This window comes from Chrysochloris asiatica, unplaced genomic scaffold (assembly GCF_000296735.1).
Source record: "Chrysochloris asiatica unplaced genomic scaffold, ChrAsi1.0 scaffold00010, whole genome shotgun sequence".
In the NCBI taxonomy this organism is placed as follows: Eukaryota; Metazoa; Chordata; class Mammalia; order Afrosoricida; family Chrysochloridae; genus Chrysochloris; species Chrysochloris asiatica.
The window spans coordinates 15,631,520-15,643,062 of record NW_006408528.1 but is presented as its reverse complement, the minus strand read 5'-3'; positions in this window follow the sequence as shown (position 1 = coordinate 15,643,062).

Here is an 11,543-nt window from a genome sequence, read left to right as displayed (position 1 = left end):
TCAACTGTACCTCTGCTTAGTCCTTTAGGCTAATCTCAGGCAAACCCTTCATTCTTGAAATGTGCCTTTGTAATGCAGCTTAGACTCCTCCTGTGAGTTTAACTGGACCCTGTCATCTGTAGGAAGGCACTGAAAATTTTACAGAACATTATCCGTAATGACCACCACTACTCCTTCACCATGATGAGACTGGCTTACATTATCAAATCTTGAACCCTTGTGTTGGTAAAACTGACTTTGCTCTAAGAGACCACCAAAAATAAACCCATTGCCATCAAGTTCAATTCTGACTCATAGCAAATATTTGTTTTCTAAAGAAAATAGATATTAATGCTTCTGATATACAAATGAAGAAACAACTCATAAAGGTGTTATGTTACTTGTTAAAATAGAAAACAGAATTTGAACATAAGTTTTTGTAATGCCTACTATACTGCTTCTCTCCATTATATTTCTTGCCAACTCCTTTAGCTTACTGTTGTTTCAAAACTGGTCTATGGCCCTCAGCTTTGACCTACATATTATAATCATCTGGTGAATATAAAAACTTCTCAGGCCTGCTTCATTCCCATAAGACTAGTTGAAATCACTTCCCCAGGTAATTCTGGTGCACAGTGACAACTGAAAATTAGGGTAGGAAGTGGTCAGTAAGTGCTTGTGGAATGGATGAATGAATGGAGGTGATAGCTTAATATGAGCATATTTGCTCATCTACTTTTTCTACTGTAATATGTGTACTTTTCCTGGTATTGTCCTTCTATCTTTATTTCTTCTTTTCCTTTTTATTTTTTATTGTGAATTGAGTGAAGATTTATAGACAAGATCATCAGGTTTACATTAAACAAATCATATACTTTGTTTCATCTCAATGTGTGCTATCCCTTCCATGCAACAACAGTTCTCCAGCTTCCTCCCTGTAGTTACTATTTACATTCCACCTACCTTCTCATCCCTTCTCAACTCTGTCCTTAGGACAATGTTGCCCTTATGATTTCTGGAGTCTTCTTCCTAGAAACTTACATCTCTGTTTTTAACTTGGATGGGGTTTGACCCACTGTTTGCATGAACTTTCTACTGGTTTCCGTTCTGGTAGTGGTGGTGGTGGTGGTGGTGATGGTGGTGATGTGCTGTGGAGTTAGTTTCTACTCATAGTGACCCGCATAGGATTTCCAAGGCTGTAAAACTTTTACAGGAGCAGAAAGCCTCATCTTTCTCCCGCGGAACAGCTGGTAGTTTCGAACTGCTGACCATGAGGGTTTGCAGCCTGACTCTTAATCACTACAGTATCAGAGCTCCTTCTATTCTAGTAGACAGAGTTTAGTTGTAGATTTAAGGTTATAATGGTTATCGGTAGTGCAGATAATTGCCGAGAGTTGGCTGCTAACCTCAGGGTCAGCAGTTCAAAACTAACACCTGTTCTGCCGGAGAAAGATGAGGCTTTCTGCTCCCGTAAAGATTTACAACCTGGGAAACCCTGTGAAGGGTTGCTATGAGTCGGAACCGACTCCACGTTACATAACCACCATCATATATGTGTTAAAAAACCTTTGTGGTGCAGTGGTTAAGCCCTCAGATGCTAACTGAAAGGTCAGTAGTTCAAAACCACCAACCATTCTTCAGGAGGAAAATGTGGCAGTCTACTGTAACGATTGTTGTTGTTAAGTACCATCAAGTCAGTTCACAGCCTTGGAAATCCTATGGGGCAGTTCTACACTGTCCTGTAAGGTTGCTATGAGTCAAAATTGGCCATAGCAACAGGATAAGCATGTGTTTGTATGTGTACCTTTATATATATATGTAGTACTGGGTTTCTTCCAGTTAAATGAAGAATAGGAGTCAGTAATATTATTTGACTGACAACTTATTATTTGACCTGACAATTTACTGACTTTAAAAATAATTTGCTTTTGTGAAAACAGATAAATTAGGAGTTGATCATTTATATATAAAGAACTTCACCTTCTATAAAATATTTGTGGGAGTAGCTCGCTGATTAAGTACACATGGGTTTTTGTTGCAGATTATTAACCTAGGAATGGAAAAATTGGGGGACAAAGATTTAAAGCTAAAATTATAGAACACTTCACAATTAAAATTTAATCAGGAGTTGGTTAAAGGTTTCTGGAGTCCATTGACAGTCCACATTTTTCTTTCATTTTTTTCTTTTATAAGATACTTATCAAGTGCTGTGCTTCACTCTTCAGTTGGTATTAAAGGTTGCTCAGGTTTTCCCTGTGTAAAATGGGAATTCTTTTGTTCCTTTCCTAACTCACCACTTGTCACATAAAGCTCTATCCATCGAGTTGTCTTAGAGTTGGAGGTATGTTAAATGTTTTGATTCAAACAAAGAACAGTCACTTCAGTTAAAACTAGATGCAGCTGTGAAAATTGCAAGGACACATCTGGCAAAATTCTTTTAGGGATTGTGAGAATAAATCTGAAAGTAGTGATGCTATGACTGTTTTGCATGATGCATGTCCTCAGGACTTTAAGGTTTACTGAACTCAAACCTTAAAAATGAAACAGTGTTGAAGACAACCACAGCCACAAAACAATTTTTAGATGCCATTGTTCTTTCCAGCAAGACTACCAGTAGGGCTTAATACACATTTACAATATTATTGATTTTTTAGAGTGCCTTGTTTTCTTTAAGTAAGTGTCCTAAGATATTGCTTTTCTTGATATTTTTTCATATCTTTGCTACAAATTATTGTTCTAATGGAACATATTGCTGAAATAATTATGTAAATCAAATGAAAGGGTGTTATTTATTCATTTAATCCAAACTCTGAAAAAATATATAATTTAAGCTGTAGTCTATTAGGGAAGATTAGTTAAAAAAAAAAAAAAAAGAAGAACATTCCTAATTCCTTTTTTTTAAAAAAAGACCCTTTAAAAGTCATATCATATCCTTTATATCTGGTTATAGATAAATATATATCGTAAACTGAGTGGAGTTTTAGTAAGTATAATAAACACTTGAAATACGTTAAGAAGTACACAACACAATACACATTACTTCACTGAGACTGCACACATGATTCTGTGAAAAAGAAAGAAAAGAATAAAATAAAATCCAAGTTGTCCCTGAGAGTTCCCAGAGGTAGCTACAGTATCAACGGTAAGTATACATTGTGCAAAGGAGAGACTCGCTCCTCTCAGTCAAGATGAGATGATAAAGGAATAGTACTCTAGGCTTAGGGTTCAACAGCCCTCCCAAAATTATATAGAGTATAATTCAGTGCATGGAAATATTTGTAATATGCTTGTATATATATATATTTGTTGTTGTTGTTATGTGCCGTGGAGTCGGTTCTGACTCATAGCGACCCTGTACAGGGTTTCTGAGGCTGTAAATCTTTCTGGGAGCAGAAAGCCTCATCTTTCTCCTGCAGAGCAGCTGGTAGTTTCGAACTGCTGACCTTGCGGTTCGCAGCCCGATTCGTAACCACTACGCTACCAGAGCTCCTTGTATATATATGTAAACATATTATAAATAGTCAGCCATGAAATTACTAACAGTGGTTATTTTCCACTAAAGAGATTATGGGGATTTTTGTCCCTTTCCGTTATTCATATTTTCAAAAAAATTTCTACTGTGCATTGTTGTTGTTAAGTGCTGTCTCGTCAGTTCGACTCATAGTGACCCTCTATAGCATTTTTGAGGAGCAGTGGGTGAGTTTGAGCTGCTGACGGTACAGTTCAAACCGACCTTGTGGTCGAGTGCTTATCTTACATTGTCACACCAGGACACCTGTGTATTTATTTGTATAGTTAAAATAAAGTAACAGGTGCTGTGAGTTAATATGCCTGATTACAAAGTTGGTTTGAATCACAAGGCCGGTGGTTCAGACTCACCAGCTGCTCCTCTGAAACCCTATACAGGGTCGCAATGAGTTGGAACCAACTCTTACGGCACATAGCAACAACAACAACAAACAATAAAAAGCCCTTAAAAAATTCAAATGGTAACCACATTTACTATGTATGTAAGTCAGAACTGACTCAATGGCACCTAACAAAACACCAGTGTGGATCAGGAAATGAACTACTGTAGTAAATAGATTGTTGCTGTTAAGTGCCAACAAGCCAATTCCAACTCTTAGCCATCCTGTCTAGGGTTTCTGAGGCTGCAAATCTTTTTTGTTTTTATTCACAAGATTTACCTTTTATTTATTTTCTTTCTTTTAGGGCTTTATTGTGAATTGAGTAATAGTTTACATGGGAGAACATAGGTTTTGCACTCATCCTATCGTATTTTGTTTCATTGCAATGATTACAGTCCCCTCCATGCATCATCATTCAACAGTATTTGCTTCTATTCCCTGTTTATTTGTTTTTTAATGTACACAAAACACTCAGAAGTATATAATCATTTAAACAATCAAAGGGAACTTTCTGCAAGACTGCGTCTTGGCCACTTGCACATAGCCTTTCTTTTTCCTTGAGCGTGGAGTCCTCATCTGCTCTCTCTCTCCATGTCACTATCTCTGCCTCCATCTCTGGTGTCTCTACTTCTCTGGATAGGGTCCCACATTCTGCTCATACTCTTCTCCTTTGATGGTCCTAGGGTCCTCTGTTCCTGGAATGTAATATCAACTACTCCCCCTTTATGTTATAAAACTTACACCTTTACAGTTGTGACAATTGCAATTAGTCATGATAACAGTTACTCAATATGAATCATAAAAATTTTATTCCCATCTCCTTTCACCAGACCCATCAAGGCAAGGTGAAAACCATTCAGTGGGGATTCTACCTTCCACTGTACACTTAAACTAAACTCCTTGAACACTTGTAAGCCAGCAACTTTGTGTCATTATAGGCCACCCCAACCCCCCCAATTTTAAGTATCCAATGTCTAAGTTGCCTGTTCCTATCAACCCAGTATACTGAGGAGATGAGGCTGTAAATCTTTGTGGGAGCAGTTAACGCCGAGCCTCCGCAGATGTCTTGCCCTGCTAGTTCACGGGCATGTCCAACTCAAATGTAACTAACTGGCTAGAGGGATCCTGGGGCATTTCATAACAATGATATCTACAAGGTAATTGAAATTACTCCAGGAATTTAAATACTAATGCCTTGGTGTTACCCATAGAAAGTCTGATTTAATTGGTCTGGGATGTTGCAGAGAAACTAGATTGAGAGATCTTTTTATAAGAAACTTAAGGAAGCAAGTCTTTGTTTTTGTGGTCTTTTAAATTCTATTTGGTTAAAACTGTTACTACCCTGTACAAAGTTTGTGTTAAAACGTTGTTGTTCTTAGGTGCCCTCAAGTCAGTTCTGACTCATAGACACCGTATGTACATCAGAATGAAGCACCACCTGGTCCTGTACCATTCTTAAAATTGCTACTACACTTGAACCCCTTTCTGCTGGTACTGTGCCAATCCATCTTGTTGGGGGTCTGGCTTTTATTATCTGACCCTCCATTTTACCAAGCATGACGTTCTTCTCCAGGGACTAGTGCCTACTGAAAATATGTCTGAAGTATGAGAGGCAAATTTTGCTTATCCTGGCTTCTAAGGAACATTCTCACTGTAGCTCTTCCAACAAAGATTTGTTTGTTCTTCTGGCAGTACATGGTACCTTTAACATTCTTCGCCAACATCCTAACTCAAATGCATCACTTCTTCTGTTGTTTTCTTTATTCACTGTCCAACTTTCACATGAATATGAGGCTATGGAAAATACCCTGGCTTGGGTCAGGCGCAATTTATTCCTCAAATTAATGATATCTTTACTCTTTGAAAAGTTTAATGCGGTCTTGTATGGCAGATTTGCCTAATGCAGTATGTCGTTTCGTTTCTTTACTGCTGCTTCCATGAGTGATGATGGTGGTCTTTGACAACTTCAATTTTTTCTCCATTTATCATAATGTTATTTATTGGTCCATTGGTGAGGGTTTTTATTTTCTTTACATTGAGGTCCAATCCATACCAAAGGCTGTGGCCTTTGATCTTCATCAGTAAGTATTTCAAGTTCTCTTCACTTACAACAAGCAAGGTTGTGTATCAGCATACTGCAGGTTGTTAATGAGTCTTCCTCCAATCTTAATGCCATGTTCTTTTTCATATACTCTAACTTCTCAGATTATACGCTCAGCATATAGGTTGAACAAGCCCGGGTTCAGTTCCTGGCTCATGCAGACCAAAATGTTTGGAGTTCTGGTGTGGTGCTGTGGGTTAATGTGCCAGACTGCAAAGCCATTTGAACTGCAAGGTCGGCAATTCAAGCTCACTAGCCGCTCCTTGGAAACTCTATACAGGGTCACTATGGGTCAGAACCAACTTGATGGCACTTAACAAGAACAACAACATGATACTGGAAGCTTTTCCACTGGTATTTTGAATGCCAACAGGATCACCCATGGTGGGCAGATTATAGCTGAGCTTCCAGACTAAGAGTTGGATTATTAGTCAGTGAAAACCTTATGAATAGCAGTGAAACATTGTCAGATAGCACCAGAATATTGTCAACCGTAGGCTCAATTATGAGGATGGCACAGGACCAGGTGGTATTTCTTTTGTGCATTGGATCACTATGAGATGGAACCAACTCTGTGGCATTTAACAACAGAAACAACATGTTAAAGTCATATTTTGGCTCTCGTTGACTTGTTTTAGTTTTATTCAGCTTCAGCATGAACTTGAATATGAGCAATTGATGCTCTGTTCCACAGTCTGTCCCTGGCCTTCTTTCGCCTGGTGATATGGAGCTTTTCCACCATCTCTTTCCATAGATGTAGTCAATTTGATTTCTGTGTTTTCTATCTGGTGAAGTCCATATGTATAATTGTCTTTTATGTTGTTTTAAAAAAAAGGTATTTGCAGGGAAGAACTTAATTGGTCTTGCAAAATTCCATCATGTGATCTCCAGCATCATTTCTATCATCCAGGCCATGTTTTTCAACTAGTACTCCTTCCTATTTGTTTCTAAGCTTTGTATTCTAATCACCAATAATTATCAATACATATTGATGGCATGTTGGATCAATTTCGGACTGAAGAAGTTGGGTTTTTATTTTTGTTAAATGATGTTGAGTCAGCCCTGACTCATAGCAACCCTGCATAGGGTTTCCAGAAGGAGCAGCTGGTGGGTTTGAACCGCCAACCTTGTGGTTTCATATTGACCTTGCAGTTGAGTGCATATCGTACAGTGCCACACCAGGGCTCTTAATTTCATCACCACTGACTTAGTGGTTGGTGCATAAATTTGAATAATAGTGGTATTAGCTAATGTTCTTTCTTGTTGTTAAGTGCTATCAAATCGGTTCTGACTCCTACCAACCCTGTATAGGGTTTCTAAGGAGCAGCTAATGAGTTTGAACCACTGACCCTGTGGTTCAAACTGACTTTAAGGTTGAGAGTTTATCCTACAGGGCCACACCAGGACTCCTGTCTTCCTTGTAGGAGTATGGATATTATCTGATCACAGACAGAGTTATACTTCAAGATGGATCTTGAAATGTGTTCTTTTTGATAATGAATGTGACGCCATTCCTCTTCAGGTTGTCATTATGCCATAGTGGCACAGTGGTATTATGCATTATGTATGTTATTTGCTTTTGTTAAAAATCAACTCAAGTTTTCTGCGTCAGTCTGTATTAGTTTATGTAGAGAGTATGTTTCTAGAAATTTGTCCATTTCTTCTACTTACAAATTTGTTTGAATACAGGTCTTCATAATCTTCTGTTATTAGCCTTTTTATTTGTTGTTTCTCTTCTGCTGTCACCCAATTTGTTTCTTTACATCAACTTTTCTTTAGTTAGATTTGCCAGTGGTTTCTTGGTTTTATTAATCCTTTCAAGGAAGGAACTTCTTTTTCATGCTTTCTGTTGTTTTTCTGTTGCCAGTTTCATTTATTTCTGCTGTAATGATGTCTTTTCTTCTGTTGGCTTTAGGCTTACTCTGTTGCACTTGTTCTAATTATTGGAGCTCGTGGGTTAAGGTGTTGTTTCTTCTCTTTGAATGTATGCACTAATTGCTATAAATTCCCCTCTTAAGCTATGTTCCAAAGATTTTGGTATGTTGTATTATTTCTACTATTACCCAGTAGTTTTAAGCAGGGTATTGTTATTCAATTTCCATGTATTTGATTTTTTTCCCTTGATCTTCCTGTTGTTGATTTCTAATTTATAGTATTTTGATCTGAGAAGATGCTTCATAGTATTTCAGTGTTTTTAAGTCTATTGAGGTTTGCTAATGTATGATCTATTTTGGAGAATGTTCCATGTGCACTAGAAAAGAATGCATATTGTGGTGGTTTTGGGTGGAGTGCTCTGTATAAGTCCGTGAGGTCAAGTTGGTTGATTGTGTTACTTAGTTCTTGTCTTTGTTGAGTTCCTTTTGAATTGTTTTCTCCTTCATCATAATTGTGATGGACCTAGTGTGGGGCTGTCAGATAGGCACTGGACTATTAACCACAAGCTTGGTGGTCCAAACCCACCAGCCACTCCATGGAAAACCTGTACAAGTCTGACTGACTCAGTGGTACTTAACAACAGCATCAACAACTATTATTGTAGTATTGTCTATTTCTTCAATTCTGTTAGAGTTTAATTTATGTATTTTGAGGCGCTTTCATTGGGATCATAGATGTTTATTATGGTTATTTCCTGTTGTTTAATTGATGCTTTAATAATTACATAATACCTTTTTTTGTGTCTTATTCTGGTTTTTTCCTGGAAGTCTGTTTCATTGGAAATTAATATTTTCCCTCTTGCTTGTTTTAATTGCTGTAAGCTTCCTGCATTTTTTTCCATCCTTTGATTTTAATCTGTTTTTGTCTTTATGTGTAACAACATATTGAAGGACCTTGTTTTCTTGTCCATTCTGCTACTTTGTCTCTTGACTGGTGCATTTAATCAGTTTACATCCAGTGCCAATGGTAGGTATAAATTGATTGCTGTCGTTTTACTGTGTGTGAATTTTTTGGTGCTCCTCATTTCTTTCTTCCACTTAATTTTTGGTGTTGAGTTCATTTTGTGGGTTTTCTTGTCATTTTCTTCATTACTTTTTTTTTTTTTTTTTTGATGTTTATCAAATCTTTAGGATTTTCTTTATTTTAGATAAAGTTTTTATTATTATTATTATTGTAGTTACCCTGTAATTTATTAATTTATTCCTCAATTTAAAATAGTTTGTTTTGTCTTGAAATCTACTTGACCTCATTATTTGGAAGTTCATTAATTACCCGATTCCTTCTTTTTGTCTTCTAGTGGTCTTCATTATAAATTGATATCTCTGGTTTCCTATTTTCAGTCTTGTAGTTTTGTTTCGGGTAAATGCACCAGACTGCAATCACAGTTTGAACTTCATAGTCAGCGGTTTAAGCTCACCATACGCTCCTTGGGTCAGAACCAACTCAACAACACTTAACAACAACTAGATTTATTTTACTTTAGATGGAGTCCTAGTGTGGTGCTGTCGGATAAGCACTAGACTGTAAAGGTGGTTCAGACTCACCAGCCACTCCCTGGAAACTCTGTACAGGGTCACTGTGAGCTGGAACCGACTTGAGAACACTTAACAACAATAGCATATCTGGATGGACTTCTAGGTGGTTATTGCCATATCTGTTAGTCTCAGATGGTTGTCTATTGTTGTTAGGGTGCGTGCTGGTCACCAGGGGAGTGTGGAGAGCAAGAATCACACCTTTCTCATTGCTAACCACTGGTAATGCATCTATGCCACCAGTCCACCATCTGTTTCCAGTGCTGCTTGCAAAAGTTCAAGATGGCTGCACCAAGTTAAGCCAGCCAACAGTTTGTCTGTCTCTCGATTCCAGTTCAGCTTCTTGTTCTAGTCAGCATTCAATTCACTTCTTTGTCGTTTTCTGTAAAGCTCAAAATTCCAGGATTATTATCTGTATCTGTTTCATTTGTTCTCCTTTATCTTTGTTTTATTCTTGGTGTGGATCGATGGGTTAATGAACTGGACTACAAGGTTGGTTTGAGTTTTAAAAAGGCTGGCACTTCAACCTCACCAGCCACTCTTCAGAAACCCTATACAGGGTTGCTATGAGTTGAAACCAACTCAATGGCACTTAACAACAATCTTTGTTGTAGAGGATCTGTGTAGTCTGTCTTTCTAGTCTTCCATTTCTCCAGACAGAACTCTATACATGGCTTTTTCACTTGTCAATAATTGTGATCATACTTTATCAATAGATTCCAAAACAACGTTTATTGGAATGAACTGAAATGAGCATTTATTAAGCACATTAGCCAAAGACTGTATTTGGTACTTTAATCTTCACAGCCTTCCCTAAGATATGGTTATTGATAGGAACCTAAGGTTTTCAGAGGATAAATGAATGACTCGATATTACACAGCAAATGTAGGATAAAGATAGGACTTTAGATTTAAAGTGCTGTATTTCCATGTCTTCTTCCACCATCCACAATCACATTGTATCAGCAGTTGTTAAGTGCTGTAGAGTCAGTTTCAACTCTTTGCGACCCTGCATAGGGTTTCCAAGGAACAGCTGGTGAGCTTGAACCACTGACCTTGTGGTTCAAACAGGCTTCGCATTCCAGCACATTAACCCACAGCGCCACATCAGGTCTCCACATCAGCAATAAATGCCCATCAGGATCAGCACTGGACTGCAGAGGGTGATGATTCAAACCTACCAGCTGCTCCTCAGAAACCCTATATAGGGTCGCTATGAGTTAGAACTGACTCAATGGCTCTTAACAACAACAACAACAATTATTATTATCATGTCCTCTTTCCAAATATGATATGCATAAACATTTTATGATTTTTCAGTGTTGTTTTCCATTCTTTATAGTATAAAGAAATAAATTTAATGATATTAAGTGTGGCGCTGTAGGATAAGCACTGTACTGCTAACCACAAGATTGCTGGTTCAGACCCACTAACTGATCCATGGAAACCCTATCCAGGGTTGCACTGAGTCAGAACTGACTTTAGGGCACTTAATGAAAACTTAACAACGTAACAAAAACTTAACAACTATAAAGAGATAGAATGAGAGTTCCTAGGTGGTGCAAATGATTAAGTGTGGACTAGTGTAGTGGTTATGAATCAGGCTGCTAACCTCAGGGTCAGCAATTCAAAACTACCAGCTATTCTGTGGGAGAAAGATGAGGCTTTCTGTTCCCGTAAAGATTTGTTGTTGTTGTTGTTGTTGTTGTTAGGTGCCATCGAGTCGGTAGCGACCCATAGTGACCTTATGCACAGCAGAACAAAACACTGCCCAATCCTGGGTCAACCTTACTACTGATGCCACGCTTGAGTCCATCAATGCTGCCACGTGACCAGTCCATCTCGTTGGGGGTCTTCCCCTTTTTCTCTGACCCTCCACCTTACCAAACATGATATCCTTCTCCAGCAGCTGGTCCTTCCTGACAATATGTCCGAAGTATGAGAAACGAAGTTTGGCCATCTTGGCCTCCAGGGCGCACTCTGGCTTCCAAGGCGCACTCTGGCAGCACTTCTTCCAAAACAGATCTATTGGTTATTTTGGCAGTTCATGGCACTTTCAATATTCTCCTCCAACACCATAACTCAAAA